Below are 20476 nucleotides of genomic sequence, written 5' to 3' on the forward strand. Positions count from 1 at the left end.
TACAGCTACAAGTAGATGTACAAAATCACTGCCCACACTCTCTTAGCTATCTGTTCTTTATTGTCCATCTTGTACTAAGAACTAAGAGGCAGAATTCTCTAGGCCAGGTCCACAACTAGCCAGAAAGGCATCTACTAACCTCCTGAAAATAAAGACAGTTTTGGTTGTGTTTATTTGTTTAAGGAATAAGTTCTTAACTTTTACTCATTTCTCAATTTCTTTTCTTTTCTTTTTTTTTTTCTTTTTGAGGCCGAGTTTCAGTCTTTTGCCCAGGCAGGAATGAAGTGGCACAATCTCAGCTCACTGCAACCTCTGCCCCCCAGGTTCAAGTGATTCTCCTGCCTCAGCCTCCAGAGTAGCTGGCAGTATATGCTTGTGCCACCACAGCCAGCTAATTTTTGTATTTTTAGTAGACACAGCATTTCACCATGTTGGCCAGGCTGGTCTTGAACTCCTGACCTCAGGTGATCCACCCACCTTGGCCTCCCAAAGTGCTAGGATTACAGGCATAAGCCACCACACCTGACCCATTTCTCAATTTCTTACCTTTAAAATTTAACAACTGATAGTAAAAGAACCATGATTGAAATCAGGGAATAAACAAGGAGTTATTACCCAGGAAGGGCCAATGTCTTCCCTTCCCTGGACTCTCCATCCAACCTCAACCCCTGGTCACATTTTATCTGACAAATCCCCAAGAGTCACCAGGATCTAATGGTGTGGCATTTGCCTTGTGATCTCTAAAGGACTATATACAAATAATAGTTAATGTTATGGCCATTACTACTCAATTTGTAGGTTTCTTCTTCCAACAGTTCCAAAGAAAGACAAATATTTAATGAGCAGCCACTGTGTTCCAAGGATGTTACTGTGCAACGCAAGGTCATTATGAAGTGAGCGGAGAGGGACTCAGCTCTCAAGCTACCCCACTGGCCAGTGAGTTTGATATGTTTTTAGTTTCCTATTTTTCTTTTCTTCTATCCTGCCTTCCTGAATTTCTTTTTTTTTTTTAAGACACAAAAACACCAGAAATTTTTAAATGGTTATTAATTCTGCATTTTTTAAAGTGACATTAGCACATCCTGAGGCTAAATGGGACCAGGTTTTTGTGGTTTTATGAATATAATAAATACATAAAAGTGCATCCCCACAGAGCTGGGAATACACACCTATGTTCAAAAACGCTCCTAGGAACTAAGGGAAATTAATGTTTTTCATCATAAGAACCCTGTGCACAACGTATAGGCTGCATCCTGAACTACACAACGGTTTGCTAGATTTTCTTATCCTTCTTTATTTGATATACACTACAGTGAAAAATTATCTGAAGAATTTAAGGAAGCATTGTCACATAACCGCAGCCTTTGAAGACGGACACCCAAATGCACACAAGAACACACACACACACACACACACACACACACACACAGATCTTTTCCCAGCTTATACTTTCAGACTGCTTCTCCTATAAAGATGACTTATTTAAACAATTGCACTCATTTTGACTAGGCTGGTTTTTTGAGACAGTTTAGTTATATTCATTGCTAAAGCATTTGGAAATGGTCTATTTGTTTCCTCTCTCCCAGCACACACACTATCAATTCATCTTGCAGTTATGAAAGAAATAAACACCCCACAGGAATCCTCCGTTTTCAAAGTCAGGTAGGTGTGTAATATCTCCAGGTTCTTCAGGATTTAAAGCAAAGTGCAACCAGAGAAAACACTCCTGTCTTCTGCCGCTGTTAAATTCAATGGAAACACTGTGATTTGGCTTTGCAGAACGTGAGCATCTCCCTTCCCTGTGACAGCTCTAGTAACAGTGCCTGGGTTAGAAGCAAGATCCTCAGAACGTGAAAATCAAATTCTACATAATCCGCTTACAGCAGAAGCAAATTAAAAGTGATTTTTGTAAGTTTTTGAGCTCAACACATGGTCTCTACCACAAATAGAATTTGACACTCCATCTCTCCCTACCAATGACCTGAGGGATATAAGTCTGTCCAGAAGCTTACAATTAGCTAAGTCCACTCTAGTAATAGGCTGTCCAGTCCACATTAAAGACACATTTGCTTAAATTCACTAAACACAATCTGTTTTCTGTTTTTTGTTGGTAAATAATTTCCCTGAAAATCGCTTAAGCATTCCAGTTTACTGCATTATCTCAAAAACAACATAACTTTCAGCCTCCCTCTCTTGCTCATAACATATTACAAAGTCAATCTAAGCCAAGAATATAAGAAGCAGCTCTGTTGTGATGCCATTTTTTTCTGTTGCTGTTACACCCACTCTTTGGAAAGAAAGCAGAGGCTCTCATCTGCCTCACAATGACCAGCTTCAAGAACACCATGTAGGTTGCATGTCTGTGAACCAGACTCACTTCTTGTACACTGGAAAGGGAAGCTAGATTCTTCAAGTCAAGTGGAAATTTACCTGGAGATATCTCGGATTTATTCATTGTTATTGCATGAGAAATATATTAACAGGCAAATATTTCTAAGTAGTACAGCCTAATGATTAAGGGTGCAAATTTTATTGTCAAACGGAATGTTTTTAAATCTCTTCTGCCACTAGTTAGCTGTACGGCTCTGTGCAGATTTCTAAAACTTACTGCACACAGTCTTCCATTTGGTGATATAAAGATAGCAAGGGTATCCCTCTCACAGAGTCACTGCAAGGATTAAATTGTAGGATGCTAAAACCCCTCCTTCTCAGGCTGTCTTTGGAAATTCGACATTCACCAGCTTCATTACACAGAGCTTCAGATCTTTCCATGTCTGCCTTTTGCCCATAAAAAGTGGGGTGCAGGGAGGAGTTCCAGAGAAGCCATCAATCCAAGCATTCCCTAAATTGTCTTTTGAACAGGAATTCTACTTTCAGCTTTAAAATTAAATAATTTAGGTGAAAGCATCAAGTATAGTGCATAGCCAATTCTTTTAAAAAAATGAACTAAATTTGAATCAGTAGCTTGCTCACTTTGTTTCCTCAAATTCTCAGAACAAAATATTTCTGCTGTTATTCAAGGAGTAACTTGGCTAGGCATCTACCTCTCCATGCCTTCCCTTGGGAAACACTCTTTATCTTGCCCCAGAACTTTCACTGGCCATAATATCTGTGTCACATTTTGGGTTTTCTGTTTCCTGCAGCCTCCTTTGGCAGAAATCACAGAAGGAGAGGGAAGGAGAAGCAGAGGACAGGAGTAGGAATTGGGGTACTTGCTCTGCTGATGGGCAGTGTGATACCCAGGTCATTGAGAGGTGCAGATCCCTCCACTATCCAAACAATAACCAAGCTTCTGAGAGGAGGAACTGCATGGCCAATATTCTTGTCTTCTTTATTCATCCATGAATCAATATATGATAAACCCTTGGATCCTTAAGGTACCCTGACTGAGTCTCACTTTCCCATAACCCAAAGAATCTACCTTCTATGCTTCCCATTAGACTGCACATTTCATTATCACACACACAACTGACTTTCAGGGAGCAGCAGTCCATGACTGATCTCCTCTATCTATCAGATATACGTCTTCCTCACAAGGTAGCATGAGACCATGCAGTCGTCCTCAATTGTTGGCTCACTACTGGGCCTATCAAAGGCAGGGAGAGAACGTCAATTGGCATCCAGTCCTCTTTGCAACACACTATTTCCCTAACATGTCTCCATACAAAAGTAATCACCGAGTGGATAATAGTCATGAGCAAGGACAACTGATATGCTCTTTGGGGGAACCCCCTGCTTCTGGGAACGTACTCCCTTGAGTCCCACAGAGATTCCCACACTTGGTTGACAGGGCTCCTGCCCTATTCTGGGTATATTCTTGGGCTGCTGGAAAGCTGGGCTTGGCTTTAACTCATCAACTCTTTGACCTCTTCAGCCATTAGCCACTTTCTGACCCATAAACCAATTGCTATTTGTTAGACTTTGCACATCCCTGCAAACCCCCATAACCTACCTGCTTAAGATGACTCAAAGTTCATGACTGTGTTTGGTCCATGCTAACTGCCCAGGGTTCTCAACCTCTCTAGTCTCAATGCTAGAAGAGGATGATATTCCACTTAAGTCATCCCACGATATTCCTCAGCTGCAATAGTGGTTCCTCTCATCTGACCCAGCTCTGGTACCTCAACCTAATAGAACCTGAAATTTTCACATCACTTTACTGGAATCAGAAGATCCAGGTTTTCATCCTGCATTCATTCTAGATGATCTTGGCAAATAGTCTCTAGATATGAAATCACTTCCTAAACTCTACTGATGTATTAGTTTGCTAGGGCTGCCATGACAAAATGTCACAACCTGGATGGCTCAAACAACATGAATTGATTGTCTCATAGTTGGGAGGTTAGAAGTGCAAGGTCAAGATGTTGACAGAGTTGGTTCCTTCTGAGGGCTGTGAAGGAAACATCTGTTCCAGATCTCTCTCACAGCTTCTGTAAGCCTCAGGCATCTTCTCCCTGTTTTATTTTATATCATCTTTCCTCCATGTGTGTCTATCTCCAAATTTTCCCTTTGTATAAGGACACCAGTCACATTGGATTAGGGGACCACCCTATTTCAGCTTCATCTCATCTTATCTAATTAACATCTGAAATGAGTCTATTTACAAATAAGATCATATTCTGTGATACTGGGGGTTAAGACTTCAGAATACGAAATTTGGAGGGGCTCACAATTCAGCCCATAACAGATGGCTACAAAAGCATCTTGCAAGCTGTAAAAGTACTACACCAGCATTAGGAATGATTAGGAACAAAGCATACTTACTTGTCAGTTTAGTTTTTGAGCTTTACAGCACATGGCCATCTTATTGATTATGCTGCACATAAGAACTGACTGGAAGTGGCCTTGCTACTTCCACAAAAGTGGATTTTATTTTTCTGCAAGTGCTGTTTCCTTCTCATTTATTGATTTGCATAAAATGCCACTTAATGCTTAAATATTTATATTATGTGGACTCAGTAATAGCTTAATTTCAACAAAATAAAAAGGTACATTATCTCTTACTGCAGACAGAGCCCTCTTTTTCCAAGTCATTTATATTTCCATCTCCCCAAGACAGAACTTATGTAAATGGATTCGTGGCATAGAAACAAAATATAGTCCTTGCAGGGAGAAATTTGACTGGAGAAAGGGCTTGTACTCTGTAACTATCTGAATCTCTTCTAACATAAGAGCTCCTCTAAAGCCTAAGTTGATAGGGGGACACTTGAAAATCAAATTAGCTGAAAAGATAGTTATTATTTCCCTTAAGGAAGAAAAAGAAAGGAAGATTTCTGATTCCATTTTCCTGCCTATCCAAAATGTTAATACTGGGCCCATCTTCTTCCTAGGGGAGGCTGATGACAAGACTCAACAATTGTTTTCATAGAGAATGGCTATGGACATTTTATAACACATCTGAAAATTATTTTTAATTACATGGTGTATCAGTTCCCAATGGCTGCTATAACAAATTACCACTAGCTTGATGGATTAAAAAGATAGAACTTTCAGTTCCAGAGGCTACAAGTCCAAATTCTGGCAGGTCCGTGCTGTCACCCAGGGCTCTAGGGAAGAGTCCGTTCCCTGCCTCCTCTAGTTCCTGCGGCTGCCCCAGCCTTCCTAGGTTTGTGGCGGCGTCTCTCCAATCTCTGCCTGTCTTCACATCGCCTTCTCCTCTGTGTGTCTGTGTCTTCTCTTCCGTCTGAATCTCCCTCTGCCTCCCTCTTGTAAGGATATATATGATAGCATCTAGGGACAACCAGAGTAATCCAGGCAATCTGCCCATCTCAAAATCCTTAACTTCATCACATCTGCAAAGACCGTTTTTCCAAACGAGGTCACATTCACAGTTCCAGGGACTTGATGTGGATATCTTCTAAGGGGCTATTTGTCAACCTACCACACATGAGTAGAGAAAAGAAGACTTCCATATCTATGTTTTAGATCATTAGTTTTTAAGCTGTTTCCAAAAAGCTTTGGGGCTCTGAGGGGCCAGAGCAGGAATCACAGAGAAAGGTGAGATGTGACTGAGTCCTCAGGCCTCTTCCTCACTTCCCCATCATTAAAATCAGCTCTGCTTTCCTGTTTTGGAAGATAGCATCCTGGGAGAAACATCATTTCAAGGTAGCATTCAGTGGTTTAAACCCAAGGCTGAAAACTACCCTTTTAAGGTTGGTGATTCTGAAAATGCTTTTCTGTCTTCATAAAATCCACATGGAAAGAATCTTCTTAAAGAGAACATATACTCCCAGCATGGGAGATTCTGAGTCCCAGGCCTGGGAGGAACCTTGGAATTGGCACTTTATGGCAGCTTGATGTCACGTGTAGGATGAGGTGTCATAGAACTCCACATAAATCAGGGTCCTCTTGGGCCCATTTTTTATCTATTATTTGAAATTGTTGGCAGGAGAGAGAGGCGTCTCTAGTGCCCAATAAGAATAAGAAAAGCCTGGAGAGGCCATTTCTGTGATGTAAATATTTCAGGGCACTACTTTTTAAAGTACAATTGGCATTTGCTAAAAATGTTACAGTTTCTCAAAAGGATAAATTCTGTATGAGTCCACTTATAGGAAGTACCTAGAGTAGTCAAATTCATAGAGATACAAAACAGAAGTAGTTGTCAGGGCCTGGAGGGAGGGGGAATGGAGAGTTGTTGTTTAATGTGTAGCTTCAGTTTTGCAAGATAAAGAGTTCTGTGGTTGGATAATGGTGACGGCAGCATGACAATGTGAATGCACTTAATGCCACTGAAATGTACACTTAAAAGTGGCTAAGATGGTGAATTTTATGTTATGTGTACTTTACACCAATTTTTAAAAATTTCTTAGGAAGCAGAGCATCGTAGACACTGTTGGTGCTCCGGGTTCCTGTTTAACATTTCTGTGCATCTCGTTCTTGTATAATCTTGATTCCAGCAACCAGCACCCACAGATGATCTTTTGAGGACTTCCCTCAGGTAACTTGAACCACTTTGCACTCACCAATGCCCAGGAAGTGCCTGGATGGCCTCCAGCCAACAACTCAGGGGTGCTCCCCAGTCAGGACAACTCCGCACATAGCTTATGCCGCAGAGCTCCCATGGGATCAGGCTGAACACAGCCTCTGAAAGGTTCCGCATGAGACTTCACCTTCGCTTGGCTTCCTCCCATTCCTTGGTTCCCTGTCATGCACACCAGTCTCCCTTGGGAGCCCTTTCTAAAGATACTACTTGCACCCCCACACATACCCCATTTTGGTTCGGTGAGAACAAATTCATGGACTAGAACCAGCTTTATATTTCTTCCATCAAAAAATATAAATTGTGTTCCCCCTTCTGGAATTGGTTGAGATTCTTAAATGACATGACATCAGGAAGTATATGAAGAAGGCCACATGGGGGATATGAAATGTCAAGGCATTTCAGCAGCACAGGAATAAAGTAATTCAGGCTGGGAAAGCCATGGACAGCTGCATGGAGAGAGGGACTGGGTCTGGAAGGATAGGAAGGATTTGGATACACAAAGATTAGGTGATGGCAACTCAGGACAAGGAGAAAATGATGCCAGAAGTGAATGTGGAAAAAGGAATAGTGGGACCGGGTGTGGTGGGTCACGCCTATAATCCCAGCACTTTGGGAGGCCCAGACAGGTGGATGACTTGAGGTCAGGAGTTCAAGACCAGCCTGGGCAACACGGTAAAACCCGATATCTACTAAAAAAAATACAAAAATTAGCCAGATGTGGTGGCACGCACCTGTAAATCCAGGTTCTGGGGAGGCTGAGGCATGAGAATCACTTGAACCTGGGAGGTGTAGGTTGCAGTGAGCACAGATCACACCACTGCACTCCAGCCTGGATAACAGAGCTAGAGTCTTTCTCAAAAAAAAAAAAAAAAAAAAAAAAGGAAAAGAAAAGACAAGAAGAAAAGGAAAGTGTATTCTGGGAAGGATGAGCAAGGAAACCATGTCAGATGGTGAGCTTTCTTAGGCTACCTGACCCACAGGCATTACAAGGAGGGAGTCCTGAGAACCTGAAGGAAGTCAGTTACTGCAGGAGTCAGACTTAGAGATAACAAACTAGAGGACAAAGAGAAACCAGGAGCCAGAATTGGTAGGGCACAGGGCTAGACACGTAGGTATGTGAAGAGACAAAACTAATAACAGGCAAGAAACAAAAGGAAGTTCTGTGTATGAAAAGATAATTTTTAGAAAAAAGGAAAAATCATGCCTCTCCTGCAAATGTAAAATTAAAATGTGTCAAAGATTTTATTTAGCTCATCAAATAATGAGGGAATAAGTAAGACGTAAAAACTGAGAACAAAGGGAAATCCAAAGAACACAGAGGCAACCAGGAGTGCTGAAATCAACCTGCCAGCAGGTGTAACCTGGCAACTCCACCAAATAAAAACATGCAATTGTACTTCCAAGTACAAGAATCATTTGCATTACTATTAGTTTCCTACAATTTACAGATTTGTAAAATAGCTTGGTCAAAGACAACAAAAGGCAGGTGCGATGATGGCTCATGCCTGTAACCTCCGCACTTTGGGAGACTGAGATGGGATGACTACTTGAGGCTAGGAGTTTGAGACTGCAGTGACCTATGATTGTGCCACTGCCCTCCAACCTGGCGACAGAGCCAGACCGTTTCTCTATAAACAAAATAAAAATCTTACAGAAGTCTCAAACCACCCCATGAGGTAGGCACTATTTTGGCCAGGCAGAGTGGATCACGTTGGGAGGCTGCAGTGAGAGGAGAGGACTGCTTGAGGCCAGAAGTTTGGGACCAACCTGGGCAACAAAGTGAAATCCCCGTCTCCACAAAAAATTTTAAACATTAGCCAGATGCGGTGGCACACGTCTCTAGTCCCAGCTACTAAGGAGGCTGAGGTGAGAGGATCAGTTGAGCCCAAGCGTTAGAGGCTGTGGTGAGCCATGATGGCACCACCGCACTCCAGCCTGCACAACTCAGTGAGACTCTGTCTCAAAAGAAAAAAAAGGCAATAAAAAACCAAGACTCATAAAATCAGATAACCCAAAAGAGCAAGGCAGTAGTTAATGCCTCATATTCAATTAAAGGGACACCCAGAAATCTCTTCTGACCATTTCAGTCTTTCATCTTTTCCTGACAGTGATCAAATAATTTTGATAAACATTGAGTTAAACAAAGTTATCAGTTAGCTGGTCTCAAAGCCTTTAATGGTTAAGATCCATTTAGTATGGACTATTTTCCAAATTTATGTGGCTGTGAGATTCTTTTTCATGGAGTTCTTTTTAAGATATTATAAAACCTCAGTATTCTGCAGAGCTCTGTTTGGGAAACCCTGAATATTAATACCTCCTAGAGATAACAGAAGAAAGGATTCTCTTTCCTGAGGGTTGTGGTGGCTTAACAATTTTTCATGTCCTGAGTAAGCAAACTGGTCCTACAGATTTCCTGCAACTTGTCCTCATCTTGTCTCTCATTCCCCTCCCCTAACCCACTACATGATACACGAACACATTTTATAAAGGGACTGAAAGGATTAGAAAACTAACGATTCTTGTCTCTTCCCCCACCCTATCCCAATTCTATGTCTACATCTGTTATTTGTGTCTGGCATGCCTTGGGCTCCATTAGAGACCAAGACATTTCTCAAGAGAAAGGATTTGTGGCTAAAATACACCTGCCACATATATGTCTGTCAATTGAGCTATCTATTTAGAATGTTTAAGAGCACTCACTGAAGAATGAACAACTGTTCTAATCAGTAGTCAGCTGTTTGGAGAAAAATATATCTTCTTCCACCCTGGCTCAGACAATAAAGAAAGGCACGAAGCCACTGGAAGTTCCTTCTTTCTGGGACAAATAGAACTCCCAGTCATTCTGCAGCCCCGTGAGCAAAGTGCGGCATTTGAAACTAGAAGACATGAATTCAAGTCCTAACCTTTACAGTCACCAACTGTGTAACTTCAGACAAGGATTTCCCCTTTCTGAATTTCCACTCTTTCATGTGTAAAACAAGTATAGAGATAACACAGCTCAGAGGGTTACCCTGAGTACCAAAGTATTCATTGAGATAACATGTGAAGCACCTACTGTGTATCTGGCACAGAATAATTGCTCAACATTAATGCCCCCCCATTTATTTCATTTAATTAAGTACAATAAGACTGTGTTACGTGAAGTATAGACAAATGATGTGCCGCCCCTCATGGTGTACAAGATGATTTTACACGGTATATGTATGTACTCCCCTTTCAAAGCCATAGTTTCATAGGTAATTTTTCTTATGATAAAACTAAAGTATTTAAGTTAAAAAAGTAAGTCAATTAAAAAGTATTAAGTGAATAGCATTACAGGTAGTACTCAGATATAAAACAATTGTAAAGTGGGATACATACATGACTAAATTTTGGGAAGCATTCATATAGATGTTCTGGGTGGTCCAAAAAGGTTCCAGAAGCAAAAGATGGAAGCTTCAGGAATAGTACTTTGTGATGGAAGAACTTTTTAAGATAGCTGAACAAAGATGGAATGGACCAGGTAACTATTTTGCTGCTGGAGACATTCAAGCAAACATTATATGATGGTTCATTTTAGGTGTCAACTTGAGAAGGCTAAGGAATGCCCATAGAGTTGATAAAACATTATTTCTGAGTGTGACTGTGAGGGTGTTTCTGGAGGAGATTAATTAGCATTTGAATCAGTAAACTGAGTAAGAAAGATCAGTCTTCAGCAACATAGGCTGGCATCATCCAATTCACTAAGGGCTCAGACAGAACAAAAAGGCAAGGGACAGGAAAACTCACTTTCTCTGTTTGAACTGAGATGTCCATCTTTCCTGCCTATAGACATGGAAGCTCCTGGTTCTCAGGCTTTTGGACTCAAACTAGAATTTATACCATCACCCAAACCCACCGAGTCATGGTCTTCAAACACAAACTGAATTACACCACTGGCTTTCCTGGTTCCCCAGTTAGCAGCAGGTCGTGGAATTTGTTGACCTTCATAACCAAGTGAGCGAATTCCTAGAATAAATCTTCCCTTTGATGCATTTATATATATTCTATTGATTCTGTTTCTCTGGAGAACCCTGACTAAGGCACTGGGGATTCGGACTTCAGATGGATGATTAGGCCATGTGCCCACGAAGGTTCCTTTGAACCACATGAGACTGTGCTCCTATCATTAGAAGGACTTCAGTCATAGAAGCTTACAGATCACAAGTGAAAATATCAAATAAGTGACTCCTGGGAAAATGTACTGTCCAGTAAGTTTCTCTCCTGGGTCCTGTGAGTCACCCTGACTGAGTTTCCATGGCCTGCCTCCATCTATGACTGCATGCCAATTTCCATCACATTTCACAGGTTTTGCACTTTCTATTCACTGAGTGCTTCCTTTGAGAATATAGTCCAGATCCTGCACTGCAGTGATTTCCTTTGGGTGTGAACGGTCGGAAGGCACAGGGTAATTAAAGCCCACACACACGCAAGCGTGTCTGACAGACTGATGTATACTCCCCTCTGATTGGGGTCTGATTTGAATAAGAATGCCAAGCAGGCCTCTCCGAGAGAAAGCAAAGGCATCGGAAGCCTTTCTAAATTCTAAAAAGAAAATGTCAGACCAGGGCTGAGTTGCATCTTCAGTCAAGCTCCTCCACTTTCTTCCCCCAGCACACACACACATACACACACACATACACACACAGACACACACACAAGCACACATACACTGAATACTTTGGTCTGCACTTCTTGGGATTCCACAGAGATCCTCTAAGAAAAAATCTGACCTCCTGGTCTAACTACCTGGTTGCTCCACACGAAACAGGTTTTACAGATTGTTGAGGCAGGCAGATGCCCAAGAGGCATGATTTCCAGGGAGCTTGGAAAACCTCTGAAATACTTCCTTTTGACTGAAATCCTTTTAACAGCTAACTATGTCTCTATAAAGCAACTGCCTCCAGGGAAAGAAAACACCATAACTGAAATTCAGGTTGAGGGTAGAAATGATCCACTTGATCCTAGATTATAGAATCTTAGATTGAGAATATTATAGCTACTGGTGCTACTGACAATGGCACGGTCCAGGTGCTGTCCTAAGAAACGCTTCACTTGCACTAATTCATTCTCACAACTACCTTTGAGGCAAGGGCTTTCATGATTCCCATTTTACAAGTGACTGCAGACTTAGGCAAGACAAAGGCGTGCCCCAGTGCACACACCTGGAAACTATCATCCTGATCACCTGACATCAGATTTATCTTTTAAACCAAGAAAGGAACGTATAGATCATTTAGACCAATGCTTTCTTTTTAAAGAATGAGAAATTGAGAAGCAGACAGTAGAAGTATGCAACCACCATCATGCAGCCAGGAAGTGGCAGAGCAGGAACCCACATCCAAGAATTTCTGAATTTTGGAGTCCAAATTCCAGGCTCTTTTGAAGGAGCAGGTGTGATGGGGTACAGGGGAAAGATGTAAAGGATTCTGGGTGTGTGAAGTTTAAGACAGAAAGAAAGCTGCTGAGCGCAATGAGCACATACTTCATACCTCTTTCACAGATTCCCCGCAGCGGCAGTGCGATGAGCTAGAGTTCAACTTATTGAGCCCTTACTATGCGCCAAACCCCTTTCTAAGAGGGAGCAATGTGTGTTTTGATACCAATGAAGATAAAGGCTCAGCTGTGCCACATTCACTGCACGGCCTTAAAGTAGTTTCTCCACTTGACCTCTGAAGAAGCAGAGAGTGGGAGAGGCAAGGCCATTTGTTCGAAATCACACAGCCAGGGATTGGTAGAACAGAAGCTCAAATCTAGGTTTTATCATCCATAGCAATTGGTAAAGACAGAATGGAATAATTTATCATGATTTTGGGGTTTGTTGTCTTGGAGTTTTGTTGCTTACATGCTTGCTTTTAATCTGAGGAGAAGGGGGAAAGTAAGACAGGTTGCTGGCCTTCCAGGTGCTGCATCCGAACTGTGAGTGACATCTCTGCTAAACACCAGTCCAGGGCTATTAGCCTGAAGCTGCTTACCTGGTTCTCCCCAGGTGCCCAGTGCTGTGCTCCCCACAAGGCCAGCTCTCAGCAATAAGCAGCCTCTCTGACTTCCCATGGGAAAGGGTGCCCTGGTGACCTGAAACAGACAAAAGCGTCATTTGGAGAATGGAGCAATTAGCTGTCCATGCTGAGCTGCTGCCATCAGTGACCTGGGAAGTAGAGGTGAAAGAGCCTGCCCTCATCACAATATTACAGTGAGCTGGGAGTCTGGGGGCCTTGACCACTTGGGAGCAGACAATCCTAGGAGCTGCTGTTATCCAAGATGTCAGGGCCCTCTGGCTCTGCTACAGGAAGTGACCTGTGCATTCCCGGGACCTAGCTGGCATTTGGAGAAAGGGGGTTAGCTGTAAGCCACCAATTGGCTTAGAGGGAGGCACGTATCTCAGGGCCTGAGCAGCTCTGGGCCCCAGAGCCTCACTACTCTGTGCCAAGTTTCCACGTGATGGATTGTAACCATTAATTAGACACCTGGGTGATGCTTATGGCCCATGAGTTCAATCTCTGTTAACATTTTTTAATAAATTAAACTCTTCTGAAGCCATCTGCCAATGAAGGAGGAAGAACTAAGTGAGAGGCAGGTAACTAAATGGCAGCGTTCTGGCTCTGAAATCTTATAAACCTGAAATGAAATCCCCAAAAGCTATCAGTCTGTGTTGCTCCTGGGCGACTCCTTAACCTCTCTAAGCCTTGATTTCCTTATATGTAAAGTGGGAATAAAGTAGGAATAATGTTTCTTATTTTTATTAGAATTGCTTTTAGACTACACAATAAATGTTAGCTCTTATACTGTATTGTAATTACCCATTCTCTTGTTTGAATCGCCTAATAAACAATAAATTACGTAAGAATAGAAACTGACTTCCGTGCTCATCTCTTGGCTTAGGCTGGATTGCTCCAGAAGCACCGCGAGACAAGGATTTGAGAGCAATGAGTTCATTTGGCGGTGGTCCCAGGAGGCAGGAGTAGGGGACTAGGGAAACACAGCAGGAAAGGGGGAGGGAGTGGTGAATGCAGTGTCTAGCCTGCTACTGCTGTGGGTGGCTGAGGCCCAGTCCCATTAGGATCCTCTAGGACAGCATGCTTCAGGGATTTCCCACTGGAATGGTGAGCGAGCTGGGTGCTTATCTACCCAGCATGTCCGTGTTTGCACGAAGGTAAGAGTTGAGCGAGCGAGGAAGCAGGGCTGTTAATCTACTAATTCCCATTCACTCTTGGGTGAGGGCTGCTCTTGGCACATTGATTCTTTGGCACTTCCACCTGCCCTGGGTACCTGATAGAAAGCCCCCAGGCAGCGAGTTGCAGGAGCTTGCATAGAACATCAGCAGCAGGCACTGACACAGCCAATGCCCTCAGGAAAATGGGCAGGACACCAGTAGTATCTTCTATTTCCCTAGATCCCTGGCTCCTAGCACAATGCCTGGCACATGGCTGGTCACAATAAATATTGAATGAATGAATAGAGGAAATATACACAGATATTGTTAACTATAATATAATATAGTAACTGATCAGAACAATGAAAAGACCATTAAATTAACAAAAGAGGTTAAAAAGGGATAAAGTTTACTTTTATTGAGGGGGTATCATGAAGGTTTTAAAGAGGCAACAGTTGAACCGGCTCTTTGAGGATAGGTAGCCTCTGAGTTTCTGGGAACCATAGGCTATATTCATTGTTTCTCTGGAACCTAGCATACTTAGCACATTGCAGGGGCTTAATACATTTTTGTTCTCTGGTAAATCTGGCCAAGTGGCAAGCAGAAGAAACGTATCCCAGCAGAGAGATGTGCATGAATAATGAAGACCAGAATGTATGCTACCAACTAGAAAAAGCAAGAAGTTCAGTTTGGCTGGAGTGCAAGTGCAAGCAGTGTCTGGTACGTTGGGATGGTAGATTGCAGTTGGAATAAATTAATATCTCATTGAGAATCCTGGACCTTATTACACGGTGTGGTAAGTGATGAGCCCCTGCAAGAATCGGAGCTCTCTATATCCATGTTGTGATTCTGGGCTTGGCTAACGGTACATTAGCAAATGTGATACAAGCAAAGCCTGAGAAGCACTTGCATAATGGGGCTTTCCTTCTCTTGCTGCACTTAGGAACCCTAAGATCACATTTGAAGAAGCCAAGGCTTCGCCTACCAGAGGATGAGAGACCAGGTACACCAAAGACAAGCTTTCCCCAAAAGGCTCCCATGCCAACCAGCCTACCCACCTTTACACCTATGAGTGAGGCCATCCTAGACACACCAGCCCCAGCAGAAGTGACCCACACCAGAAGGATCTAAGCAACTCTCAGAATTATGAGAAATAATAATTCATTGTTTTAGTCCACTAAGTTTTAGAGTGGTTTAGTATGCGGTGAAAACGAGTGATACAACTGGGGAGTTATTGAAGGGTCTTAGAGGAGGGAAGGATACGTACTGAGGCTTTAAGATTAATCTGAAAATATTTGCGGGATTTAGGGAGCAGTTGTTCTAGCTGTTTCTCACTGGAATAGGTAAACCAATCCTATACTCTCCCCTTCCCTGAATTTGTCTAGCACTAAGACTGAGACAGGACACACACAGGAACGCTTCATTATATTATGGATTCACCACCTAGAGCTACTTGTTCCAGAGAAGATGTGAGACTTGCTCTTTTGGATCTAAATTTCTCAAGTGCAGGGCAAAAGCCAGGGGTGGGATTCCAAGATAATAAGGCAATTGAACTATTACCACGTGCCAATGCAAGAGGGATACCAACAAAATAATCTAAAATTCAGGGCAGCTGAACTATAGAGAAAAATAGTTCACAGTTGGAGTTCAGGTCAGGATAAAGGAATGGCTTTCACAACTCTGAGACAGAGCTCATGTTGGAGTTCATTATAGCTGATGTTTATAACCTCTTGGCCCTGACTCTTTTGCCCTTGCATACAGCCAGAGTTACTTAGCAGAACTGAAAGGTAATGAAGATTTGTGGAATTATTTTGATTCCAAAGCTATGATAAAAAGGCTAGGTAAGAAAGGAGGTGTAAATCATTGCCTGATTTTAGCCATGCTACTCTTCTCCCCAACTATTCTAAGAATTGGATGCATTATGCCATGCAAACAAATTCAAGGTAGAGACAGTGTTCCATAACAGTGCCCTTCACTTTTGAAGATTCCATGTTTACAAAGTTCATCACTGTAACCCTTTCAGCAACTTCATACTGCAGCTCTGGGCTGTGTGTGTGGCATTTTACAAATAACCCAACCAAGGTCACGACATGTGACTTACTAGAGGGCCAGAGCAAGTCAGCAACAGAACCTGAGTTAGAAACCGCACCTCCAAATGTCCTATCCACATTCTCAGCTCTGTCCTCACTTAACTGCTTATAATTTCCCCAAAGATGAGAACAAGGATAATTCATGAAAATAGAAAAATTGCTCATGTTGTTTTCAATTCAATGTACTCTTCAGCATGCAAATCACATGAGACTTTAGCTAAGGTATGGGGCAGGGAGAGGGTGAAGAATTTGGGTTTCATGCTGCTAAACTTGATTTACCTTAAAAAATCATAATCTACTATAATTATGATAAGGAACCCAGAACTGATGCTCTGCCCAACCCACTACCCCCGCTACACTCATTTTTCTAACTTCAAAGGGAACTGATCCTCTGATTACTGGTAAGCAGCCTTTCTGACGTGTGTTGAGAGTGTGAGTCTTTGTGTCTCTATGGAACCAATTATCGGCAGACCTGGAAAATTAAAAAGTTGAATTATGTTCTCATGGATGCATATTCAGATGCTAGGCACTAGTGCAGGGAAGAGAGTTCTAACAATCCTCTCCAGATAAATCCTCATCAAAACACAGGACTTCAGCAATCTGCTCTTTTCACTTGCTCAAGATTCAGGCTTCAGGTTTGGGTGTGGACTGTGTGCAGGGCCTATATTTAGTGATTATTTTGCATATGTTCTCTCAAAAGTTTCACAGATGCCTCACGCAGGCAGTTGGGGGTACATTTCCTTTTAGTGGAGACTATCTGTTGTCTGAATTTGCAAAGCCGCTCATGCACAGATAATGGATTTTACATTCAGTTTTGAGTGACATTGATGGGCTTTTGAATCTACGACAAGGAAGAAACAATTGTAGCAAAAGTAGACAGATATAATAGCACAGGATTAAGAGAAAGGAAACCACAAGCACCCCAGGTTTTATTATTAATAATAACATTAAATATCATTGCTGATAATGTTATAAATAATAATAGCAGATAATATTTATTGAGCACTTAATAGATGCCTCCATCCAAAAATCAGCTCTACCACTTGCTGTGGATTTGACTTTGGAAAGTGACTGTATTAGTCTTGTAGGGCTGCCATAACAAAGTACCTAACACTGAGTACTTAAACAACAGAAATGTATTGTCTCACAGCTGTGGGGGCTGGAAGTCTGAAATTAAGGTGTCACAGGGCCATGCTGACTCTGGGGAGTCTAGGGGATAATCTCTCCTCTCCTTTTCTGGCTTCTGGTATTTGCTGGCAGTCCTTGGCATTCCTTGGTTTGTAGATATGCCACTCCTGTCCATTGCCATCTTCTCTTTGTGTGTATTGCTCTCTGTGTCCCAATTTCCCCTTTCTATAGGGACTGCAGTCCTAATGAATTAGACCCCAACAAATGACCTGATATTAACTTGATTACCCCCATAAATATCCTATTTCCAAATAAGGCCACATTTTGAGATACTAGGAATTAGAACATCAATGTATCTTTTATGTGACACACATTTCAACCCATTACAGTTACCTAACCTTCCTCCTAACACCACTTCCCATTTATAAAATGAAGATATAAGTGCTGACCTCACAGGGCTGTGGAGAAGCTGGGGCTATGCATGTAGAAGGATTAGCACATTGCCTGGCACATGGCTGGGAGGCATCAAATGTTAGCTAGTATTATTATGAAATGGGGATATAGAGTCTTAGAGCTCAATTTAATTTGCTTTGCTCATAGAGAAGCCCATATGGATAACATTTTCCTCCAACTCTAAAGGGCATAATGATTTTTCATAGCAGTGTAAGTTGATTTTTACATCTTGTACTTTACAAAGCAACTATATATTTGAATAAAATTTACTTCTTATTTGAATATTGCCACGTATTCATACTATGATACAATTGCCTTGAATAAATACCTTACTCCCAGCAAGTAAATAAACCATAAATGTTAAAAATCTGAACAATTTAAACAAGGCTAGAAAAGGCTCCTTCTATATTATTCCTAAAATAAAAGAAATAAAGATTCCAAAATGCGATATTGAACTCCCCCAACCATGCTAATGTAGGTAAACTATATTTCAGATATTGGGAAATAGCCTCATACACTGAGAAGAACATGGCTTTTAGATTCAAGTACATACGGATTCAACTTCTACCTTTACCCCTACAGCTCTGTGACCAGTGGGAAGTTATGTGACTTTGTTCAGCCTTGGTTTCTTCATCTGTAAAATTAGGAAAATAATACTCCTTCAAAAGTGAGACAGTCTAACCAGCAGTGGATGAATGGATAAACAAAATGTGCTATGTACATATAATGGAATATTATTCAGCCTTAAAAAGAAAGGAAATTCTGACACATGCTGTAACATGGATTAACCTTGAGAACATTATGCTAAGTGAAATAAACCAGTCATCAATAGACAGATACTGTATTATTCCACTTATGTGAGGTACCTAGAGCTGTCAAATTCATAGAGGTAGAAAGCATAATGGCTTTTGCCAAGGTCTGCGGGGGAGGGTAGAATGAGTAGCTACTGTTTACTGGGTAGAAAGTTTTAATTTTGCAAGATGAAAAGAGTTCTGGAGATGCCTGCTCATGATGGTTTCACAACAATGTGAATATACCTAATGCCACTAAACTGTACACTTTAAAAATGGTTAAGATGGCAAATCTTATGTTATATATTTTACTATAAATTTTAAAATAAATTTAAAAAATAAATCCTAAAACATTTTTTAAAATGTGAAACAGCTTAAGGAAATCCCCTAATGCAACGCCTAGAATAGAAGCAGGTAGCTATTAGACACATTCCATCTTTAATATTCTCCCCCCTCCCCACCATAAATAGTTGCAAAAATAATTGGAGTGTGCACATAGCCAAGGATTTAATGCCACATAGCCAAACAAACGCCCGATAATTCACTCACCCTTGATTTTGAAGTAAAGCTTATAAGAAGGTGAACCACATTGGATCAGGAGATAAGAAAACCAGTCCATATGTTGGAATTAACTTGTTCTGTGATTGGGAACAAGTCACTTAGCTTCTTTGGACCTGTTTTCTCATCTGCCAAATAAGGGGGTTGAACTAGATAATTTACATGAAATCCAAGTCCTTAGAGGCTTTTATTACATAAATCAAGTCAAGACATGGTATTTAAGAATGAAGGGTCATAGTTTAGCATGCTAATAGTTCTTCACGCAAAAAAAAAAAAAAAAAAAAAAAGGAGGGGGAAATAAGTATCTCTTATCATGACAGCATGATACATTTGCTATGGAGGGAGGGAATAGATTATAAGGCTGAAAGGAGCAATTAATAGCAAAATGTCACACTATTCTATATCAAATGTTATTATTTAAAAGAATATGTCAGTTTTGCAAGATGAAAAAGTTCTAGAAATGTATTACACAATGATGTAGTTAACAACTCTGTACTGTACATTTAAAATGGTAAAGACGGTAAATTTTATACTATGGGATTTTTCGCCACAACTTAAAAAAGTAATATGGGCACCTATTTTCTTTCTTTAACACCCTCATTTTTCAGAAACAACACCAGTGGTTTTCAAATTTTGTTTTAAATAGCAAATTCGTTCTTCTAACAAAGTTTCATGAGAAAAATAAAAGTAAAAAAAAATGGAGTTGAAAGTGAGGCAAGAGATGGAGGTAACAAATATTCCCAGTCTGAGCCTCTCACGCTTGTTCCCTGGACCTGTTCCTGAGTTGTGCAAAGACTCCCCAGTGCTCCAGGAGGCGAGTTTGAAAATCAATGCTTTATACTCTATAAAGAAATGTAGGCCAGGCACAGTGGCTCACACCTGTAATTCCAGCATTTTGGGAGGCCGCGGTGGGCAGACCATGAGGTCAGAAGTTCAAGACCAGTCTGGCCAACATGGCAAAACCCCGTCTGTACAAAAACCACAAAAATTAGCCAGGTGTGGTGGCACATGCCTGTAGTCCCAGCTACTCAGGAGGCTGAGGTGGGAAGATCACTTGAGCCCAGGAAGTCAAGGCGGCACTGAGCCAAGATAGTACCACTGCACTCCAGCCTGGGTGACAGACAAGACCCCATCTCAAAAAAAAAAAAAAAAAAGAAAAGAAAAGAAAGAAAGAAAGAAAGAAATGCAAATGGCCACTCACAGTGCATTCAACTGGGAATTAATAGTGGTAGAGCTTTATTCATCTGAGCCTCACAATCCATCTAACCATTTACTGTAAATACTGTAAAAGTGGACCTTGGAG

The sequence above is a fragment of the Macaca mulatta genome, chromosome 2 (assembly GCF_049350105.2).
Source record: "Macaca mulatta isolate MMU2019108-1 chromosome 2, T2T-MMU8v2.0, whole genome shotgun sequence".
Taxonomy (NCBI): domain Eukaryota; kingdom Metazoa; phylum Chordata; class Mammalia; order Primates; family Cercopithecidae; genus Macaca; species Macaca mulatta.